The 22,136-nt window shown below is 45.6% G+C and overlaps 1 protein-coding gene across 1 annotated transcript in view; it reads right to left on the reverse strand.

The window, feature by feature from the left end:
• The window catches only part of LOC115462246 (zinc finger protein 260-like), a 201,123-nt gene that overhangs the window by 22,215 nt on the left and 156,772 nt on the right, over nt 1-22,136 (reverse strand). The gene's annotated exons all lie outside the window — the stretch shown is intronic.

The raw sequence follows: 22,136 nt of genomic DNA on the forward strand, positions 1-22,136 counted from the left end.
GCAGAAGTCTCAGAGGAAATCTCTCTCTGGTCTTCTGTGCCAAAATATTTTGTATAGGAATGGGAGAGAGACTCCTGCTGGTGCTGTGTGAAGCCTCTAGTTTAAGTTGTACATTTTATCTTATAACAGAGAGCAGCATCTTTTGCAGATCCTGTAGAAGTGGAGTCTTTCACAGGCTCCTATTGCATATGGGATGGTATCAGAAGCCAGGATCTAAATTTCAGGTGCTCATGGTATCTAGTTCCTGTGATTTTTACACCATTGATTCCATAATGTGCTTGTGTGGTAGATGATAGAGAAACATATTTACCTCGTGAGATGAGGATGTCATGAATCTCCTTGATGACCTTCTTGTACAGCTCCTTCTGCCATTCTCCCAGAAGGTCCCAGTCCACTTCCAAGAAATAAGCAGCAACATCCTTGAAAGTGACCAATGCCTACAACAGCAAACAGGACACCCTATGTCAGAGTTTCATTGTTTTTTCATTTCATTTTATTTCTTTATATATATAACAAAAGAGAGGGAACGAAGTACAAACTAAAGTCCAAACAAAAAAAACAGCACCACGGGCCTTTAAAAATGGAACACAGTTCTTTAATGAATGAGCCTTGACAAAAAGACCCGACACGGGCCGTGTTTCGGTGACTAGCACCTGCGTCAGGGGTCTACATAGAATACAAAACATAGAAATAATATATTTTTAAATTTTTTTTAACATATAATGAATAAAACCAAAGATTAATATTTAGACTCATCAAGCATACATATATAAGCCTATATAAACACCTAAAACATTTAATATTTTAACATTGCATTTAATATTTGAACATTCTCGTATATTATTATATAGTAATTTGAAAATAAATGGATAATTAATCAAAACAAAAATGGTAACTCACCACAGTGATGACGTGGAAAACTTGGGGAATAACTCAAATATATTCCTCTACAATATATTATTCCTTATTTTTGGACAAAAAAATGTTTCATATATTGATATTATATGTTTAAAATGCTTATTTTAATTATTTATAATATATTTTATAAAAAGGTCATATTATATAATACTGGCTATAACTAAATTTCATATTCATAAAAGCTTAAACTAATAGGTCAAAAATAATTTTTTTAAACATTTTAAAATGTACAATAAATTTCAAACATTACACTGATATCATAAACCTTCAAAAACATTCAAATCAGCACAGAAATGAATATATACATCTTCAAATATAAAAAAGCCAAAACTATAATATCTAGTGGCATTACTTGATCTTAATTTAAAAAAAAACATTTTGTCACTATTCAAAACGCCATTTGCATAATTGATTGCAATTGGCAGATAACAAGATGAATAACAAATTCAAAAGTATTTTATTCATTGACTAAAGTAGCATTAGCAGGTACAGATAAAATTGGTATATAGCAAAACAAGTGTACCCAGAGCTCCAAACAATAAATAAGTAAATAAAAGCCCTGTTAACCTTTTGTCACTATTCAAGATGCCATTTGTATAATTAATTGTGATTGGCAGATAACAAAATAAATGCAAATTTTAAAGGTATGTTGTCACTAGCTAAAATACCATTAGCAGTTACAAATAAAATTTACATAATTAATTGTAATTGGCAGATAACGAAACAAATATACCCAGAGCTCCAAAAGATAATAGAAGCCCTGTTAATGCTATAATATATATATATATATATATATATATATATATATATATATACACACACATACATACTGTTGTAAATTTAGGGTTCAGAGACCCCCAAGAAGGCTGGAGTGACCTTAAATCTGACTCCATCTCTAAATAGCACTAGTACTGGGGTAATCAAGGAGTTCTGAAGTTCTAAAAGGAATTGCCACTAAGGGAGACGTTAGGTCTAAGGAAAAGATACCAGCCTTATGACAAACTGGATTTATGTCACAGGTTATACAATGCAGTGAAAGACAGCCTGATGCAGCAAAAGCATTTATACTTACAGCCTTTCATCATTAAGTGAAGCCCACAAATCATCATTTGGAATGAGGAGTTTATTTGCCAAGGTACAAGTCAAATCAGTGATTGACAACAGACACGTACAATCAATTAATTATAGGAATATAATAATCCAGCTGCAAACAGGTGTTAATTAATTCCTAATCTTTTATAATTTCTCTTACCAATTAAAGGTTTTACAAGGGAAAGCAATTAGGTAATTTGTCAATTCTGCTGGACACATTGGTTTCCCTTGGAGAGAGAGAGTGCCAACCCTTCTCTCTAACTTAAACCAGGAAATACCCTGATTTTTATAGGCGCCCTCTGGATATGGATAATATGACAATAGATATACCTGATTGGATCTATGCTAATGTCATGGTTACCACTGATTGGCTCATGCTAATGAGTAGCTTTTATCTTGCTAACATGGTTTTGTCTCTAGCTCGCTTGACCACAAATCTTAAGCAAGACCCTGAATCCAGCTACACCTTTCCTTTCTCACACCATGGCTGATCACAATCCTGCTATTTAGGCCTCAATCCAGGCTACAAACTAGGCCATACTTTTCCAGTAAGCTCCCAGTTATGTCAGCCATCAGATTTCTGACTCAGCCAAGGTCTGTAATGGCCTGAGCTCTATGACTGGGCCCGCCACCATTCCAGTGGGGGGGGGTCTGGCTGTACCATAATTATACATTCCCCACTTGTCACCCCATCTGGGAGGGGTGACACAAAGCTCGTCAAGCTTGTCATCATCCATTCCAGAAGGTGGCAAGCTATCAAACGAGAGGGCGAGTTTTGGTCTTACAAATTGCTAGAAGGTATGGTGCAAGATAGGAAACTTCATTCTCAGGTGATATATTATTTGGGGCATATGGAATTCCCTTTATATTACCCAATCCCTTGGGCCTTAATCCTGATGTCACCTCTCTTGAGACTTACTCAAACCTGTAGTGAGAAATGTTTTATGAATGGGACAAATCCATGAGTTCATCTACAAAATCTCATGAAGTATAGGTATGTAGGTAATAGCAATTTCAGGTGGATCATACTAATAAACACTTTCAGGTCTTTCTATGGCTTCTATTGTATCTGTTGCATAGTGCATGGGGAGATAATCTAATGTATCTATCGCAGTGGTCTTGGGAAGGAACAGTGGTTTCGATTAAGCATTGTTATGGGCTCAACAAATATATGGTTAGTACTCTGATTGCAGGCTGTTTTAGGTTGTAGGTATTCAGAATCCTTAAACAGGTCAGAATTCCTGGACCTTACTATTACTCATCATTGGCATCCAATCATGAGCACTAAAAAGTGGATAGCAAGTATGAGGTTGCCTCATACAGCAAAAATGGTCAATCCTAGGAAAATGTATATTAACAAAGGTCATGCATGGATCTTGACATATGCATAATGACCTGGAAGTATGGGAAGCATTTTATATATCCGTTACCCCACTTGGAGCTTAGTCAAACCTACAGAAAGACATGCAGCTTAAGTAAGCCTACACCAAAGTTAAACAAATGCATAACTGGTTGATACTAACAGGGTTTACACCTACATTATGATATCTTAGCCAGTATTAGGGTTTGATGTTACCCCTATGTCTGAGCAATATCAACTTCAATTTAAATTACATAAACAGAAATGGCAGAAAAGAGTTTCAAAACCAATACTGCAAGAGAAAATAAAGACAATTATAGTCCAATTCTGACTGTCCATTCATAATAGAGAGTCATTAGCGAGAAAGGGAATAACAAAAAAAACAAAATAAAATTGAACTTTTCAATCAGGATTATTGCTAAACTGGAAATAAAACAAAATATGAGTCTATAATGTCAATTAATAGCAACTGTAGATCTCAAATTAATTATCTCTTGATCTTGCTTGATGGTATTTGTTGGAGGTTCTAGTTCTGAGATGTTTTCAACCGGTATCAGGGAATTGCACGACAGTATCCTCATGGATGATGGAACTTTTCTGTATCCCTAGTGAGCTGGTCTGATCATCAAGGTGTAGTCGCCTTGAAGTGGGTCGAGGGAGAGTTACACTGTCCAACTTGACATGGTTATACCATGCTGAGGATCTCTTGCTAAGGAATGTCCTGGAGTGGATGGAAGCTCTGAGGAATTAGGAAGAGCTGAAAACTCAGAAGGGTTTAACAGAGCAGGATTTCCACGATGACCTTGAATTGGTTGGCCAAAGTCTCTTATGTTCAGAAAACAGGCATTACCAAAATGTATCCCCACTTCTGGCTTGCACAATGGGCAAGACAGATTGGTGATGGGTAATTATATGTAAGGGCAAGGAACAGTAGAGGTTAAGTATATGGAACAAAAGGGAAAAAAGGTACCAAAACAATAACGAAAATGACTAATGTATGCAGGTTAAGAAATATATAAAGCATAAAATCGAAGAGGCCTAGGGAAAGTCAACGTATGCACATGAAACAAGGCATATACATACATATACATACACATACATACATACACACATATATGTTTCTCACATCAGCATTCATTTAATAAAATGTCTTCAATATTTCTTTTAGAACATAGCAAAAATGATTTTCATAAGCAATAAAATACTGACTTTCATTTTAACTCAAGTGTCAAAAGAAAAAAAATCTGTATACCTCAAACTGTATTGCCAAACAGAATGGTTTCAATAAGTATAACAAACCATAATGCCACAGACATTACCAAGGTAAAATTATGTATCATACCTGATAATTTTCTTTCCATTAATCATAGCTGATCAATCCATAGACTGGTGGGTTGTGTCTATCTACCAGCAGGTGGAGATAGAGAGCAAACTTTTGCCTCCCTATATGTGGTCATGTGCTGCCGGAAACTCCTCAGTATGTCGATATCAAAGCTCCATCCGCAGGACTCAGCACTTAGAGAATTACACCCACAAAGGGACACTCCGCCCAGCTCACCACCGCCGAAACGGGGCAGGGGAATTAACCCAGCTCATCCCCACACAAGTGGGGGAGGGGAATCCGTCCAGCTCATCCCCGCGGAGCGGGGGAGGGACACCACCCCGCAGATGCGGGGGGATCTGGCTTATCCTGCAACCGCAACCGTGGGAGGAGCTGACTGACCCTAACACCGCCGAAGCGGGAGGGGTACAAAGCTGCCCTACAGACGCACGAAGCGGGAGGGAGCGCCAGCAGAATTTATGTCTCAATCCAGCCCCGTAAAACGGAGGGGAGAGGAATGCAGTAGCTCACTGTAACACAAACTCGTCTCAACTCTTGAAGAATCCAATTGAAAAAACTTGAACACGAAGTCCTCCTGAACAGGAACTGAAGACTAAACTTGAATCTGAAATGCAACCAGAATATAAACAGTACAGATATCTGGGAGGGGCTATGGATTGATCAGCTATGATTAATGGAAAGAAAATTATCAGGTATGATACATAATTTTACCTTCCATATCATCAAGCTGATCAATCCATAGACTGGTGGGATGTACCGAAGCAGTACTCACCCAGGGCGGGACATTGAAATCCCTGACCGCAACACTGAAGCTCCAAACCGGGCCTCCGCCCGTGCAGCCACAGTCACGCGGTAATGCTTGGAGAATGTATGGGCCGAAGCCCAAGTTGCCGCCTTGCATATCTCTTCCAAGGAGACGGACCCGGCCTCTGCCATCGAGGCCACCTGAGCTCTAGTGGAGTGAGCCTTCAGCTGGATAGGCGGCACCTTCCCCGCGGCCACATAAGCCGCTGCAATGGCTTCCTTGACCCATCTTGCCACTGTAGGCTTAGCAGCCTGCAGACCCTTACGAGGACCTGCAAACAGGACAAACAGATGACACGATTTCCGGAAATCATTGGTCACTTCCAAGTATCTGATGATGACTCGTCTCACATCCAGATATTTAAGAGCAGAGTATTCCTCTGGGTAGTCCTCCCTACGAAAGGAAGGGAGACAGAGCTGCTGATTCACATGGAAGCGAGAAACAATCTTGGGCAGGAAGGAAGGCACTGTGCGAATAGTCACTCCTGCCTCAGTGAACTGCAGAAAAGGCTCTCGACATGAGAGTGCCTGGAGCTCGGAAACTCTTCTGGCTGAAGTGATAGCCACCAAAAAGACTGCTTTCAATGTCAGGTCCTTCAGAGATGCCCTCGACAAGGGTTCAAAAGGCGGCTTCTGCAAGGCTCTTAGCACCAGATTGAGATTCCACGCAGGCACCACTGAGTGCAGAGGAGGGCGCAGGTGATTAACTCCCTTGAGAAAACGTACCACATCTGGCTGCGAAGCCAGGGAAGCACCCTTCAGGCGGCCCCTGAAGCAAGCCAGAGCCGCTACCTGGACTTTAAGGGAACTGAGCGACAGGCCTTTCTCCAGACCTTCTTGCAGGAACGCCAACACTGAAGAAATTGGAGCAGTGAAGGGAGAAAGTGAGCCTGCTTCACACCACGCTGCAAAGGTACGCCAAACCCTGGCGTAAGCCGTACAAGTAGAGCGCTTCCTCGCTCTCAGCATAGTGGCGATGACCTTGTCTGAGAAGCCCTTCTTCCTCAGACGCTGCCGCTCAATAGCCAGGCCGTAAGACCAAAGGGGGAGGGATCCTCCATCACCACGGGACCCTGATGCAACAGGCCCTGCTCCACTGGCAGCCGCAGAGGGTCGTCCACTGAGAGCCTGATCAAGTCCGCATACCAGGGACGTCTGGGCCAGTCCGGACCCACCAGGATTATCCGGCCCGGATGCTTTGCCACCCGGTCTAGTACCCTGCCCAACATGGGCCAGGGCGGGAACACATAGAGAAGCTCTTGTGTCGGCCACTGTTGGAGAAGAGCATCTACTCCCAGAGATCGAGGGTCCCGTCCTCTGCTGAAAAAGCGTGGCACTTGGCAATTGGCCGATGACGCCATCAGATCTAGGCTCGGCTGGCCCCAGCGCTTCGTGATGTCCAAGAACGCCTGAGCCGATAACTGCCACTCTCCGGGATCCAAGGTATGGCGACTGAGAAAGTCCGCCTTGACATTCATGACTCCGGCAATGTGGGCCGCTGACAGCTGTTCCAGGTTCGCTTCCGCCCACTGGCATAGATTCATGGCTTCCTTGGCTAGAGGGGTGCTCTTGGTACCTCCCTGGCGGTTGACATAGGCCACAGCCGTGGCATTGTCCGACAGGACCCGTACTGGCTTCAACGCCAGTACCGGGAGGAACTCCAAAAGCGCCAACCGAATGGCTCTGAGTTCCAGGAGGTTGATAGACCACTTTGCCTCTGCAGGAGACCAGAGCCCCTGCGCTGTCCTTCCCAAGCAGTGGGCTCCCCAGCCCGACAAAGAGGCGTCCGTCGTGACGACAATCCACTCTGGGGTCACAAGAGGCATCCCTGCAGCCAACTTGTCTGTCTTCAGCCACCAGCTCAGCGCCTTGCGCACTGCTGGGTTCAAGGGAAGGCGCACAGCATAATCCTCCGACACCGGAGTCCAGCGCTGCAGCAGAGAGTGTTGTAGTGGTCTCATATGAGCCCTGGCCCAGGGCACTACTTCCATCGTGGCCTTCATAGAGCCCAACAGCTGCACATAGTCCCAAGCCCGAAGCGGAGAGGCTACTAGGAAGTGGTCCACCTGAGCCTGAAGTTTGACAATCCGATTGTCCGGCAGGAACACTCTGCCCACTTGGGTGTCGAATCGAACTCCCAGATACTCCAGGGACTGAGTCGGGCGCAGCTGGCTTTTTTCCCAGTTGATGATCCACCCCAGGGAGCTCAAAAGAGCAATCACCCGGTCCACAGCTTTGCCGCACTCTGCATAAGAGGGGGCTCGGATCAACCAGTCGTCCAGATAAGGATGGACTTGTACTCCTTCCTTTCGCAGGAAGGCCGCGATGACCACCATTACTTTGGAGAAGGTCCGCGGAGCAGTAGCCAACCCGAACGGGAGGGCTCTGAACTGGAAGTGTCGGCCCAGGACTGCAAAACGCAGAAAGCATTGATGAGGAGGCCAGATGGGAATATGCAAGTACGCTTCCTTGATGTCCAAGGATGCCAGGAACTCCCCTGCCTTCACTGCCGCTATAACAGAGCGGAGAGTCTCCATGCGAAAGTGCCAAACTTTCAAGGCCCGATTGACCCCTTTGAGGTCGAGGATAGGCCGTACAGAACCTCCTTTCTTTGGTACCACAAAGTAAATGGAGTAACGTCCCTTGCCAAGCTGATTTTCTGGCACCGGAATGACCGCACCCAGGCGGATCAGATTGTCCAAGGTCTGCTGCACTGCCACAGCTTTGACCGGAGACTTGCAGGGAGAGAGTACAAACCCGTCTCTTAAGGGTCGGCAGAACTCTAGCTTGTAGCCGTCTCTGATGACTTCCAGCACCCAAGCGTCTGAAGTTACCCTGGTCCACTCGCCCAGAAACGAGGACAGCCGTCCTCCAATCTGCACTGGGCCATGGACCAGGACCCCGTCATTGGGTACGAGACCCTGGGGGAGGACCGGAGGGCGCACCTCCGGGACGGCGGTCTCTGCGAAAGGAATGCTGCTTGGGGGAGAAGTTCCTCTTGAAGGAAGAGGGGGCAGAGGAGCCCGACTTGCCCGGGCGGTACCGACAGGCTTCCTGAAACCGTCCTCTGGAGATACCGGGGCGAGCACTGGCCCGAGCCCTGACCTCTGGTAACCTCTTGCCCTTAGACGTGCCGAGATCGGTCACAATTTTGTCCAGCTCGACCCCAAAGAGCAGCTTGCCTTTAAAAGGCAACTTAGCCAGGCGGGACTTAGAGGCGTGGTCCGCAGACCAATGTTTCAGCCAAAGCCACCGCCACGCAGAGACTGTCTGAGCCATACCTTTAGCCGAGGCTCTCAAGACATCATACAGTAAGTCTGCCAAATAAGCCAAGCCCGATTCCAGGGCCGGCCAATCAGCCCTCAAGGAAGGATCCGAGGGGGAAGCCCGCTGCACAATTGTCAGGCACGCCCTGGCCACGTAGGAGCCGCAAACTGAGGCCTGCAAACTTAAGGCAGCCGCCTCGAAGGACGACCTTAAGGCCGCCTCCAATCTTCTGTCTTGGGCGTCCTTTAGGGCCGTGCCATCCTTCCACCGGCAACGCCGTTTTCTTAGTCACCGCAGTGATTAAAGAATCCACGGTAGGCCAAAGAAAGGCCTCCCGTTCACTTTCAGGCAAAGGATAGAGGCGGGACATAGCCCTAGCCACTTTGAGGCTCGCTTCCGGGACATCCCATTGAGCCGAAATTAAGGTGTGCATGGCATCATGCACGTGGAAGGTTCTAGGCGGGCGCTTCGTTCCCAGCATAATGGCGGAGCCAACAGGGGCTGAGGGAGAGACGTCCTCTGGAGAGGAAATCTTCAAAATGCTCATGGCCTGCACTAACAGGTTGGGCAAATCCTCTGAGCGAAAGATCCGCGCTGCAGAGGGGTCATCCGCTCCATCCGAGCGGGAATCCGTCTCCTCCAAGGAATCCCCAAAGGACCGTTGGGAGAACTCAGATACGCTGCCCTCATCTACATCAGACGAAACAGAGTCCTCTAAGGCCTGGGAATCCACCCGAGGGCGTTTACTTCCGGGGGCCTCAACCCCTTTATCGGACAAGGAAGAAGGGGCAGCGTTTTGCATAAGGAAGGCCTGATGCAGCAGCAAAATAAACTCGGGGGAGAAACCCCCCAGACTGTGCACTTCAGCAGCCTGGGCCACAGCCCTAGACGCACCCTCAACCGACGCTCGCAAGAGCGGGGGAGAAACACGCTGCGCATCCAAGATGGCGTCCGGCGCGACACTCAGCGATGGAGCCGCGCGGGAAGAACGGCGCTTAACTTTAGCCGCTTTTTTGCCGTCGCCCAAATCAAGGGCGGCCATGGCATTAACGTCTCCCAGCTCAAGGGCGGCCCAAGAAGAAGCCGTCCGAGCAGAGTGGCCGGCCAAGATGGCGGAGGCGAGCAGCGGGGGATGGGCGTTTATGGCGGGAACAACCGCCGCACCGGAGGAAGACCCGGGACACTGACCGGCCTCCGAACTGACACCCAACAAGGGCGAATCAGACTTTAAGACCCCCGCATCCCCGCTAGAAGCGCATACGCGGTCCGGGGAGCGATTCTTCGCGCCCTCGCCCTCCGACGCCATAGGCCACGTGGAGATCAATCGGGGAACCCCCTGCCCGCTATAAAAAGGTAAAAATTACCTGCTTCTCGCTCCGAGCTGTAACGACCTGGTGTCCCAGTGAGTAGCTGCAATAAACGTTTAAATAAACGTCGAAATAAACGCCTTTAAGGACGTCCAAGATTTTTTTTTTTTTTTTTTAACGGAGCCAGCGGGAGGGGGGAGAAAAGGAGGGACCTGGCGCCACCAGGTTTGCACTTGCTCAAGAAGAGCCCTCAACCCCAGGTACTCAACAAAACCTAAAAATTAGGCTTGGAGACCTAGCCAGAGCTGCTGCTGTGTGTGACCACCACCTGCTGAGATAGAGAACATACTGAGGAGTTTCCGGCAGCACATGACCACATATAGGGAGGCAAAAGTTTGCTCTCTATCTCCACCTGCTGGTAGATGGACACAACCCACCAGTCTATGGATTGATCAGCTTGATGATATGGAAGAGGATTGTGCAATTGATAAAAGTTGTCAAATCATGAGGCAGCAAATACTATAGTGCCTAACTTAGAATTACATTATGCAACCCTGATAAAATATTGCAGGGTACAACGCATACCACGTGGTTTAAGAATTAAGAAAGAACCACAGATGTTTAGAGACAATAAAATCTTCTTGGACAAGTGGTGTGCAATTTTGAATAAATGTTCGCTAGATCTGATGATTTTACTTATAGAAACATCCAAAGAAAGAGTTGACATTTTGAAAAAGGAAATTCAAATTAGAACTGATGTGTTGTCTGTTGAAGATTCAAACTTTGATCAACATATGTCTTCTTTACAAAATAAGATTGACACTTTTCGAAAAGATATTAAACGTCACAAATATGACAAATTTAAACGTGATGAGAACGATTATAAGAGTGGTAATATATACCCGTGGGCTGTTCCTAAATACACTAGTAAAGCCAATAGACGTAAACTGAGTCACAGGGTGGATCTGACATCACATCAAGATAACACACAAGCTGGTGAAGGGACTTCCAAGATGCCCCCAGAAAGATCAAGGAAAAGAATTAGAAATGACTCAGACGAACTATTCGCATCTCCTTGTTCAACTCCAAGACAGAATTCAACTGTTATCAACAGAAGAATTGAGGAGAGTCAGCAAGATCATTTTTTAGACAAGATTTGGGACATGAACCAACCTATGAAGAACAACAGAGAGAACCAATATTCAACAACAAACATCTTGAATAGTGACAAAAGGTTAACAGGGCTTTTATTCACTTATTTATTGTTTGGAGCTCTGGGTACACTTGTTTTGCTATATACCAATTTTATCTGTACCTGCTAATGCTACTTTAGTCAATGAATAAAATACTTTTGAATCTGTTATTCATCTTGTTATCTGCCAATTGCAATCAATTATGCAAATGGCGTTTTGAATAGTGACAAAATTATTTTTTTAAAAATTAAGATCAAGTAATGCCACTAGATATTATAGTTTTGGCTTTTTTATATTTGAAGATGTATATATTCATTTCTGTGCTGATTTGAATGTTTTTGAAGGTTTATGATATTATCAGTGTAATGTTTGAAATTTATTGTACATTTTAAAATGTTTTAAAAAATTATTTTTGACCTGTTAGTTTAAGCTTTTATGAATATGAAATTTAGTTATAGCCAGTATTATATAATATGACCTTTTTATAAAATATATTATAAATAATTAAAATAAGCATTTTAAACATATAATATTAATATATGAAAAAAATTTTTGTCCAAAAGTAAGGAATAATATATTGTAGAGGAATATATTCGAGTTATTCCCCAAGTTTTCCACGTCATCACTGTGGTGAGTTACCATTTTTGTTTTGATTAATTATCCATTTATTTTCAAATTACTATATAATAATATACGAGAATGTTCAAATATTAAATGCAATGTTAAAATATTAAATGTTTTAGGTGTTTATATAGGCTTATATATGAATGCTTGATGAGTCTAAATATTAATCTTTGGTTTTATTCATTATATGTTAAAAAAATTTTTAAAATATATTATTTCTATGTTTTGTATTCTATGTAGACCCCTGACGCAGGTGCTAGTAACCGAAACACGGCCCGTGTCGGGTCTTTTTGTCAAGGCTCATTCATTAAAGAACTGTGTTCCATTTTTAAAGGCCCGTGGTGCTGTTTCTTTTGTTTGGATTTTATTTCTTTAAACATACACCTATCAACATAATTCTAGATGATTTACAACAAACATATGTAATAGTTCCCACAAAAAGAAACAATAACAGAAAATCATTCCAAATAAAATGGGAAAGTAGAAGAAAGCAGTCAAGCATTTATCTTTGTTCAAAATCATCAAATAATGCTACACACACCACAACTTCAAGGGTAAATTGTTCCAGTTGTATACATCATACTGAAAACGCACACTGTCTCATAGAAGTTTTATACCACAGCACTGCTAAGAAGAACGAAGGTTTCTAGAAGGAAGACGTTTAAGTAGTGTGCGATATTTTACAGGTGTCCAATGCAACTCCCTCAGAATGGAAGAACTAGGCATTAAATGGGCAATTCTAAATCGAGGGAGGCGAGAGGATGTCGCAATCGTAAAACCCGTTTTTTTGAAGCTCTGGGACCCTTTTCTGTCCTCTCTGTCCCCTAGGGGAAGAAGTTTGGTGCTTAACGTGTTGGGATTGCATTATCTCTTTGATCTGCCCTCTTATCGAATAACGACTCCAAATTATTGCCTAACCTGTGTTGGGAGGGTACCTGGGTGGGTAGAGGGTAGGGTAATACAACCCCGTAGCCAAAGCGCCCTCTGTGCCGCAAGTACGAGGGACATATTCTTTGCTGATGCACGTAGCAAATCATAAAGGCCATCAGCCAGGAAAGAAGAGCCCATCTCCAACTTGACCAACTGCTGCACTAAACCAGCACTGTCCAAGACAAATCTGCCCAGCGAAAGCAAGCGCGGGCCACTAGCCATGCACAAACGGATGCTTGCAGCACTAGAGCTAATAAATCAAAACTACGCTTAAGGAAAGACTAAGAATCCAGGGAATCTTCCTCCTCCATCCCTCCTGAGCATTCATCAGCCAAAAAAGGACAAGACCGAATATCTTCCGAGAGACTGGGCCGGGACTGGGGCAAGGCTGTCCCCCCCCCCCCCCCTTCCGAGGTCGCCACAGCTGCCACTCCCCCCCCCCGAGGCCGCCGCCCCCTCCATTGAAATCAGAGCGCCTCTCACCTCCTTGTGAAAGTGCTGCAGGCAGCAGCAGATCGCCTCCCTCCGGGGCTCCTTCCCTCCCTGTGATCCCACCCTCATCTGACATAACTTCCGCAAAGACGGGACACAGGGAGGGAAGGAGGCCCAAAGGGAGGTGATCTGCTGCTGCCTGCAGGCGCTTTCACACAGAGGTAAGAGGTGCTGTGATTTCAATGCAGGGGGCCCGGCCCGGTGGCAGACGGTCGACAACTGAGCCGCGGGTGGGTGGAACTGCAGCGCCGGGCCCCCCTTGGAGGCCTAGAACCAGAGAATTTTGTCCCCCCCGCCCCCTCTCTCGGCGACCCTGCAGTGATGGAAGAATTCAAAATGGCGGAGGTTTCCGCTGAAAATGGAGCTGCCACCGGTTAACCCGCCTGCAGGTCAGCCTCCGTTCAAGCTGTTCCTGCCGCACTGTGCTCAGTGGTCAAATTGGGGCGCTGTTGCCGAGGACAACTGCGGCTCACCACAAAGCCAGTGCTGCGATCCATGCGCCTCAACCCCCTAACCACAGAAAGGCTCTCCTCTAGTAGTAAGACATCTTTCTTCTGAGAATCCAGAGAATCTTCCTCCTCCTCTGAGCCTGAGAGGGAAACCGTCCAGATCCTCAGTCCAATCCTGGCGAGGTCTTTTGGCCACCACCGGACCACCTCCCTCACCTGTCTTCCAGGCCTGATATAAGGGCCAGACAAACTCAGGAGGGAGCCCCATCCCTCCTGAGCATTCACCGGCCAAGAGAGGCCCAGACCGAATATCTTCCTGCAACAACTGAGGCGGGCCTGTAGCGCGGGATCCGCCGAAAACGGAGCCACCGCTGGTGAACCCACTGGCAGAGCAGCCTCTGTTCCAGCCGTTCTTGCTGCGCTGTGCTCCACAGTCAAATCGGGTGGAGTCACCGAGGATGACTTTGGCTCATCATCAGAAAGCCGGCACTCTGATCCAGGCACCTCAACCCCTGGTGCGCACACGAGCGGCAGCGGAGAAGCTTGGCAGTACACATCACAGTGGTAAAAACAGGAGGGAGGAAAGATGCGACCCACCCTACAAGCCAAGCAAAAACAACTTCCCCTCCAGCACAGAATCAACACTCTGCTCTTCCGGACAGCCAAAACGTACCGGCACTGAGTCTGGTGCTGTTTACTCTCTCTCTCTCTCTTTTTTAAACTTGAGCCCCGCTGCTGAAGGCTGAGCAAGGCACTCAAGGCTCCCGCCCAGACACGGCAACAGAGGCACAAAGCTGTCCACTCCAGAGAGCAGAGAACGGGGAGGGACCTGGCTACCTGGGTTTAATACCCCAAGGTGAAACGGGGCACCACCAGACCCACACTCCAGAATCCAAGAAGCATTACAAGGGACCAGGCGCAGGTTTTTTTTTTCCAGGCTAAAAACTCAAGAAGAAGAAAAGCCCCCAAAGAAAAAACAACCACAGAGCACCAAAGCACTCCCTAGGGCCTAACAGACCGGTTAGGCTGCACAGACTGCCACGTCTACCCTCTGCTGGAGAAGGGACCAGGTGTAGGGTTTTTTTTTTCCATATGCTCTACGCAAAATACGAAATTGGCATTCACGTATAGCCGCATTTACCGACAATGTGAGCACTTCGGCCAATAGCTGATCAAAATCTAAAACAAGATCCAGCCTCCCTAAATCTAGAGCTCACCAGCTACTTATTCTTGCGAGGAGCTATTCTCATAAGCGTCTTATATAATCTGGAGACCAAAAGACGGTCTCCCATGACCATACCAAAGAAATCCCTTACTCGTTTGCCGTGTCTACCTCACGAATATAATGAGCTAACTGGTTATGCGCAAAGATATTACCAGAATCAGAATCAATACCCACCCCTAAGGCCCCAAGGTTCAACATCGACACATTCGCAGTCAGAACATGTTCTAATCTAGTAACATAGTAGATGACGGCCAACAAGATCAACTCATATGTGCTACTTTTTGTGTATAATCTACCTTGATTTGTACCTACAATATAATCCATAACCAAGTTGTAACAAATTGTATTTCCATTATTCATATCATATTGTAAGCCACACTGAGCCCGCAAAAAGGTGGGAAAATGTGGGATACAAATGCAATAAATAAATAAATAAATAAATACCTGTCCTCTTCAGGGCACAGACCGTATAAGTCTGCCCAGCACTATCCCTGCCTCCCAACCACCAGTCCCGCCTCCCACCACCGGCTCTGGCACAGACCGTATAAGTCTGCCCAGCACTATCCCCGCCTCCCAACCACCGGCTCCCCATCTTCGAAACACAGGGTTGTCCGTACCTGGAGAAAACAATAAATTACCCTTAATGGGCATCAAATCAGAGACTTACGACGTTACACTCCAGTATCTATTCAAGTCCTTCCAAACCTCCCTCAAGGAACGTAGCAAGACACTTTCTCTAAAAGAGGAAGGTATCCTCCGACTAGGAACCTGCAGTAAAAAATAGAGGTGGCAGGGTCTAAAATGTTCCATTTCCAGCTCTTGGGTAGTAGAATCCTGTTGTATTGTTATTTGACACCCAAGGCCTGAGACTTTGGTTCAGCCTCCAAAATGGTATAAAAACTTACAGGCCTTTAGCCATAATTTGAACTCTGAAGTTCCAGCAAGCTTCTGAGCTATTGGGACACAGCATGCAGCAAAATGAGGAAGGAGCTGGGGTGCAAAAAAACCTCGTAAACAGGATACAGATGGCTCCTCAAGCCAGGTGCAAGGTCTTGCTTAAATTTGTGGTTAACTGGGCTGAGGATGAGAACATGTTCTCAAGATAGAGCTACTCATTAGCAGAAGCCAATCAGTGCTAACCATGACATAATCTAGATCCAATCAGGTGAGCTTCCTGTAATATAACTGATATCCTGAGTAAACCTATAAAAGTTAGCGTACTTCATACTTCAAGTTAGAGAGGAGTCGTAGCTAATTCTCTCTCCAGGGGAAACCGGGGCAGCCCAATAGAATTGGCAAATTACCCAATTGTTTTCCCCTGAATACCTTTGAGTGATAAAATATATCACATAAGACTAAAACCCGGATAGCACCTGTTTGCAACTGGGGGACTATATTCCTACAACCAATTGATTGCACATGCCACTTGTATGTTCTTTGGTGTCTTTGGTAAGTATGGAAACGGTACAAATGAGAATGAACTGGATAGAGCACCGTTCATGGAAGAGAGTGTACTGTATATGAACAACTTGAAAAGCTAAAGGTGGACAAAGCCATGGGACTGGACGGGATCCATCCCAGGATATTGAAGGAGCTCAGGGAGGTTCTGGCAGGTCCTCTTAAAGATTTGTTTAATAAATCCTTGCAGACGGGAGAGGTTCCGAGGGATTGGAGAACGGCGGATGTGGTCCCTCTTCACAAAAGTGGTGATAGGGAAGTAGCTGGAAACTACAGGCCGGTAAGCCTCACTTCGATTATTGGAAAAGTAATGGAAGTGATGCTGAAGTAAAGGATAGTGAATTTCCTGGAAGCCAATAAGTTGCAAGATCCGAGACAACATGGTTTTACCAAAGGGAAATCGTGCCAAACGAATCTCAATGAATTCTTTGATTGGGTGACAGGAGAATTAAATCAGGGACAAGCTATAGAAGTAATCTACTTAGATTTCAGCAAAGCTTTTGACACGGTTCCCCACAGGAGGCTCTTAAATAAACTGGATGGGCTGAAGATAGGACCCGAAGTGGTGAACTGGATTAGGAATTGGTTGACGGACAGACGCCAGAAGGTGGTGGTTAATGGAATTCGCTCAGAAGAGGGAAAGGTGAGTAGTGGAGTGCCTCAAGGATTGGTGCTGGGGCCGATTCTGTTCAATATATTTGTGAGTGACATTGCCGAAAGGGTTAGAAGGTAAAGTTTGCCTATTTGCGGACGATACTAAGATTTCTAACAGAATGGACACCCGAGAGGGAGTGGAAAACATGAAAAAGGATCTGCGGAAGCTTGAAGAATGGTCTAAGGTTTGGCAATTAAAATTCAATGAGAAGAAATGCAAAGTGATGCACTTAGGGAAGAGAAATCCAGGGAGACATATGTGTTAAGCGATGAGAGTCTGATAGGTACGGATGGGGAGAGGGATCTTGGGGTGATAGTATCTGAGGATCTGAAGGCGACGAAACAGTGTGACAAGGCGGTGGCCGTAGCGAGAAGGTTGCTAGGCTGTATAGAGAGAGGTGTGACCAGCAGAAGAAAGGAGGTGTTGATGCCCCTGTACAAGTCATTGGTGAGACCCCGCCTGGAGTATTGTGTTCAGTTTTGGAAGCCGTATCTTGCAAAGGATGTAAAAACAATTGAAGCGGTGCAAAGGAAATCTACGAGAATGGTATGGGATTTGCGTTACAAAACGTATGAGGAGAGACTTGCGGACCTGAACATGTATACTCTGGAGGAAAGGAGAAACAGGGGTGATATGATACAGACGTTCAAATATTTGAAAGGTATTAATCCGCAAACGAATCTTTTCCAGAGATACGAAGGCGGTAGAAGGAGAGGACATGAAATGAGATTGAGGGGGGGCAGACTCAGGAAAAATGTCAGGAAGTACTTTTTCACGGAGAGAGTGGTGGATACTTGGAATGCCCTCCCGCGGGAGGTGGTGGAGATGAAAACGGTAACAGAATTCAAACATGCGAGGGATAAACATAAAGGAATCCTGTTCAGAAGGAATGTATCCTTGGGAGCTTAGCCGAGTTTAGGTGGCAGAGCCGGTGGTGGGAGGTGGGGCTAGTGGTTGGGAGGCGGGGATAGTGTTGGGCAGACTTATACAGTCTGTACCCTGAAGAGGACAGGTACAAATAAAAAGTAGCACATATGAATTTATCTTGTTGGGCAGACTAGATGGACCATGCAGGTCTTTTTCTGCCGTCATCTACTATTTTACTAAGTAAATAAATTTATAATCCTTAGAACCATAATGTCTCTCCTTCTCTTTACTAATATCTATTAATAATCCCTTGGTTTGGTTAAAAAAATAAGAACCACTATTTTATTTAGAGATGGAGTCAGTTTTGAGGTCCAATCAGCCTTCTCGGGGCTTTCTCTGATACTAGACAGCTGAACTGCAGTACCAGGCGGAACCTGGGGGGGGAACATTTAACCCCCCATAAAATTCACTGTCTATCTAGCAACCAATCCCCCAAGTGATGAAGCACACAAGCTTGATTATAATGACGCAGATTGGGAATGCCTAAACCCCATTCTCTAGATTAGGAATTCGTAAACCCCCTTCTCTCCAAGAACCTAACATGAACTGTAACGACATTTTAGGTTTAGCTCCTCCCCACAGAAAAGTTCTTAACTGTCTATGCAATAAAACCAAATCCTTTGCCAGAATACGTAAGGGCAGCATTTGAAGAACATAAAGCCACCTTGGAAATTCCACCATGCGAAATAAATGTATTCTTCCATGAAGGGAGAGAGGAAGGGCCCTCCAACGCTTCAAACAAGCGGGAAATATTTAAATGGTATAAGGACCCTAGTTTCATTGCCAGCTGTATGCCCAAATAAGTGAAAGACTCCCGTGCCCACCTAAAAGGGAACGCCCCTCCCCAATCCCATTTCAAACAGTCCTTTGACGGCAATGCCAAAGATTTGGAAAAATTTTACTTGAAGCCTGCAAAGTCCAAAATTCACAGAACAAATCTAACAACTCCTCCAGAGATCTCCAAGGCTGAGTAATATGCATTAAGAGATCATCAGCAAAAGCTGAGATCTTAAAAGTAGCACATTCAATAGGTACCCCAGCAATCTCCGGATGGGAAGCAATTTCTCTAATAAGGGGATCCACAGACAACACAAAAAGCAATGGAGACAAAGGGCAACCCTGTCTTGTACCATGACTTATAGAGAATTCCGAAGATCTCTCCCCATTAACCCACATAAAAGCCTTTGGATCTGAATACAACATTCTTACCGCCTCTCCAAAGAAACCCTCGATCCCAACCGTCCTCAAGATTGCAAAAAAGAATTGCCACGCAACCCAATCAAAAGCCTTTTCTGTGTTGAAGCTTTATCAACAAAGATTCCTCCCCAGAACGTTCCACTGCTTCCAATGAAGCCAATATTGATCTAATGTTTTAGTTGCCGTCCTGCCCTTCACAAAACCTACCTGTGAGGGAGTAATCAAGTCCGGAAGTACATGAGATAATCTATTTGCCAAACTTTTTGCATAGAGCTTCACGTCACTATTAAGGAGAGAAATAGGTCTGTAAGACCCCAGATCCTCCAGGGATCTCCCAGGCTTCAGAAGTACAATCATTTGAGCAACTTTAAATGACTCCGGCATGGTCCCAGTCTCCCCCATTGAATTAAAAAGATTTAATAATGGTGTCTTCAATTGATCGCAAAGCAATTTATAGAATTCCACACTAAGGCCATCGGGGCCTGGTGGCCTATGGAGATTACTTTGTTGGAGTGCCAGCAATAAATCTCCCTCTGTAATGCGAACATTAAGAAATTCTCTTTGCGAGGGTGTAATCTTGGGTAAGGATAGGTTATCTAAGTACAAATTACTGTCCAGCATAATATCTGTAGGTTCTTGATACAATTGTTCATAATATTTCCCAAAACACGCCATTATCTCAGTATCCGAGCGTACCCATCCCCCTCTTGAGACTCGCAACTGCAATATCCTCGGTCGCCCCTTTCTTTTTTTTATTAGTCGTGAAACAAGGCTCCGCCTTATTCCCATGTTGGAACAGTTTATATCAATAATACAATTGGGATTTTCTCGCTCTTTGATGGGGCAGCTCATTCAATTCTTTCTGAGAAGTCAGAAGGGCTTTCCTAGCCTCCACTGACCACTTGACCCCATATTGGAGACGTTGCTTTCGGACCATCTTTTCCAACCGGAGAATCTCCTTATCTCTCGCTTTCCGAATACGGGCTCTATAAGAGATTATCTCCCCCCGCATCACTGCTTTTGCCGTTTCCCAAAAAAGACCATATTGGTGGGCATGAGCTCTATTATGAAACGCAAAATCCTCCCATCTTTCCCAGAGAAAAATGCCAAAACCTGCATCTCAGTAGTGCTATATGTTAACGAGGAAATTGAGTGAAACAGAGTAAAAATTCAGCAGGAAACAGATTGCAAAGTGGATATAGAGAAGTCAGAAAGAGTGAGAGATATAGGGAAGATTATAAAAATTAACAAAGGATGAGAGACAATAGATACTAAAGATAAAGAGAAGAGGCAGAGCGACATGGGATAAGGGTGAAGGAGAAAGAAAGAAAGAAAGAAAGAAAGAAAGAAAGAAAGAAAGAAAGAAAGAAAGAAAAAATATGAAAAATAGAACAAACACATTATCTGCACAACAAGAGTTAGAAGTCAGAGGCTGTGATTATAACACCTTGTTCTCACCATCCCTGGTCCACAGGAGGGAATCTTTCTTATAGGAAAAGTTTGTATCACCTCATTACTAGCTTTAATCGTAGCTTCATCACATGCTTCAGGCAGTTCCTCACAACTGTCTGTTGTGGTCAGATTTCCTGTTTCCTCAGATCCCCGAGGCTCAGTTCTGAATCCTTTTTGCTCAAATTGGATTAAAATGTCAGGCCTGATATTGTAGAAACCTATTATAAGAAAAAGACAGCAAAATATGTTCGTTTTAAGTTATCTCAGAATTATTCACAGGCACCTCCACTGGTACAGAATTAAAATAAAGAGGGGTACTGCTGTACTGATCATCATCAAAAATCTAATATAATAAAACGCACCGTGAACGTTCTGAAGACAACGTTCTGAAGCCACTCAAACACTCCCTGGCTGTAGGGTTCGTGGATTCATGGTGTGAAGCCACCCAGCCGTCTCTGCCCCGCCCTCGCGTCAAACATCATGACGTCGAGGGCGGAAAAAAAACCAAACAATTCCGGCAGCGCTGCATCAGGGAAGGAAGCGGCGCTCCCGACGTCTCTAGCCTTCCCTTCGCTGTGTTCCGCCTTCTTCTGACATCAAGGATGACGTCAGAAGAAGGCAGAACACAGCGAAGGGAAGGCTAGACGTCGGGAGCGCCGCCTCCTTCCCTGACGCTGCGCTGCCGGAACCGCCACGGAGGTAAATTTAAAAAGAAGAAAAAAAAAAGGGATGTTGGGGGGAGAGAAGAGGGTGGGCAGTAAAGTTGAACAATGGGATCGGGAGGGCAGGGGAGAAACGACAGCATGGATACGAAGGGGGGGGAGAAGAGGGCGGGCCAGGCTGGGACATGGGAGAGAGAGGAGCATGGATGCGAGGGGGGGTCATGGAAGGGAGAGAGGGGACTTGCTGGAAAAGGATGAATGGAGGCGGCAGGGGACAGAGGAGCATGGATGGGCATGGATTGGGAGGGCAGGGCTCAGGGAGAGAGGGGAATTGCTGGAAAGGGATGAATGGAGGGGGCAGGGGACAGAGGAGCATGGATGGGCATGGATTGGGAGGGCAGGGCTCAGGGAGAGAGGGGAATTGCTGGAAAGGGATGAATGGAGGGGACAGATGGGCATGGATGGATATGGATTGCAGGGCAGGGCTCAGGGAGAGAGGGGAATTGCTGGATAGGGATGAATGGAGGGGGAAGATGACAGAGGAGCATGGATGGGCATGGATTGGGAGGGCAGGGCTCAGGGAGAGGGGAATTGCTGGATAGGGATGAATGGAGGGGACAGATGGGCATGGATGGATATGGATTGCAGGGCAGGGCTCAGGGAGAGAGGGGAATTGCTGGATAGGGATGAATGGAGGGGACAGATGGGCATGGATGGATATGGATTGCAGGGCAGGGCTCAGGGAGAGAGGGGAATTGCTGGATAGGGATGAATGGAGGGGG

This window comes from Microcaecilia unicolor, chromosome 2 (assembly GCF_901765095.1).
Source record: "Microcaecilia unicolor chromosome 2, aMicUni1.1, whole genome shotgun sequence".
NCBI lineage: Eukaryota > Metazoa > Chordata > Amphibia > Gymnophiona > Siphonopidae > Microcaecilia > Microcaecilia unicolor.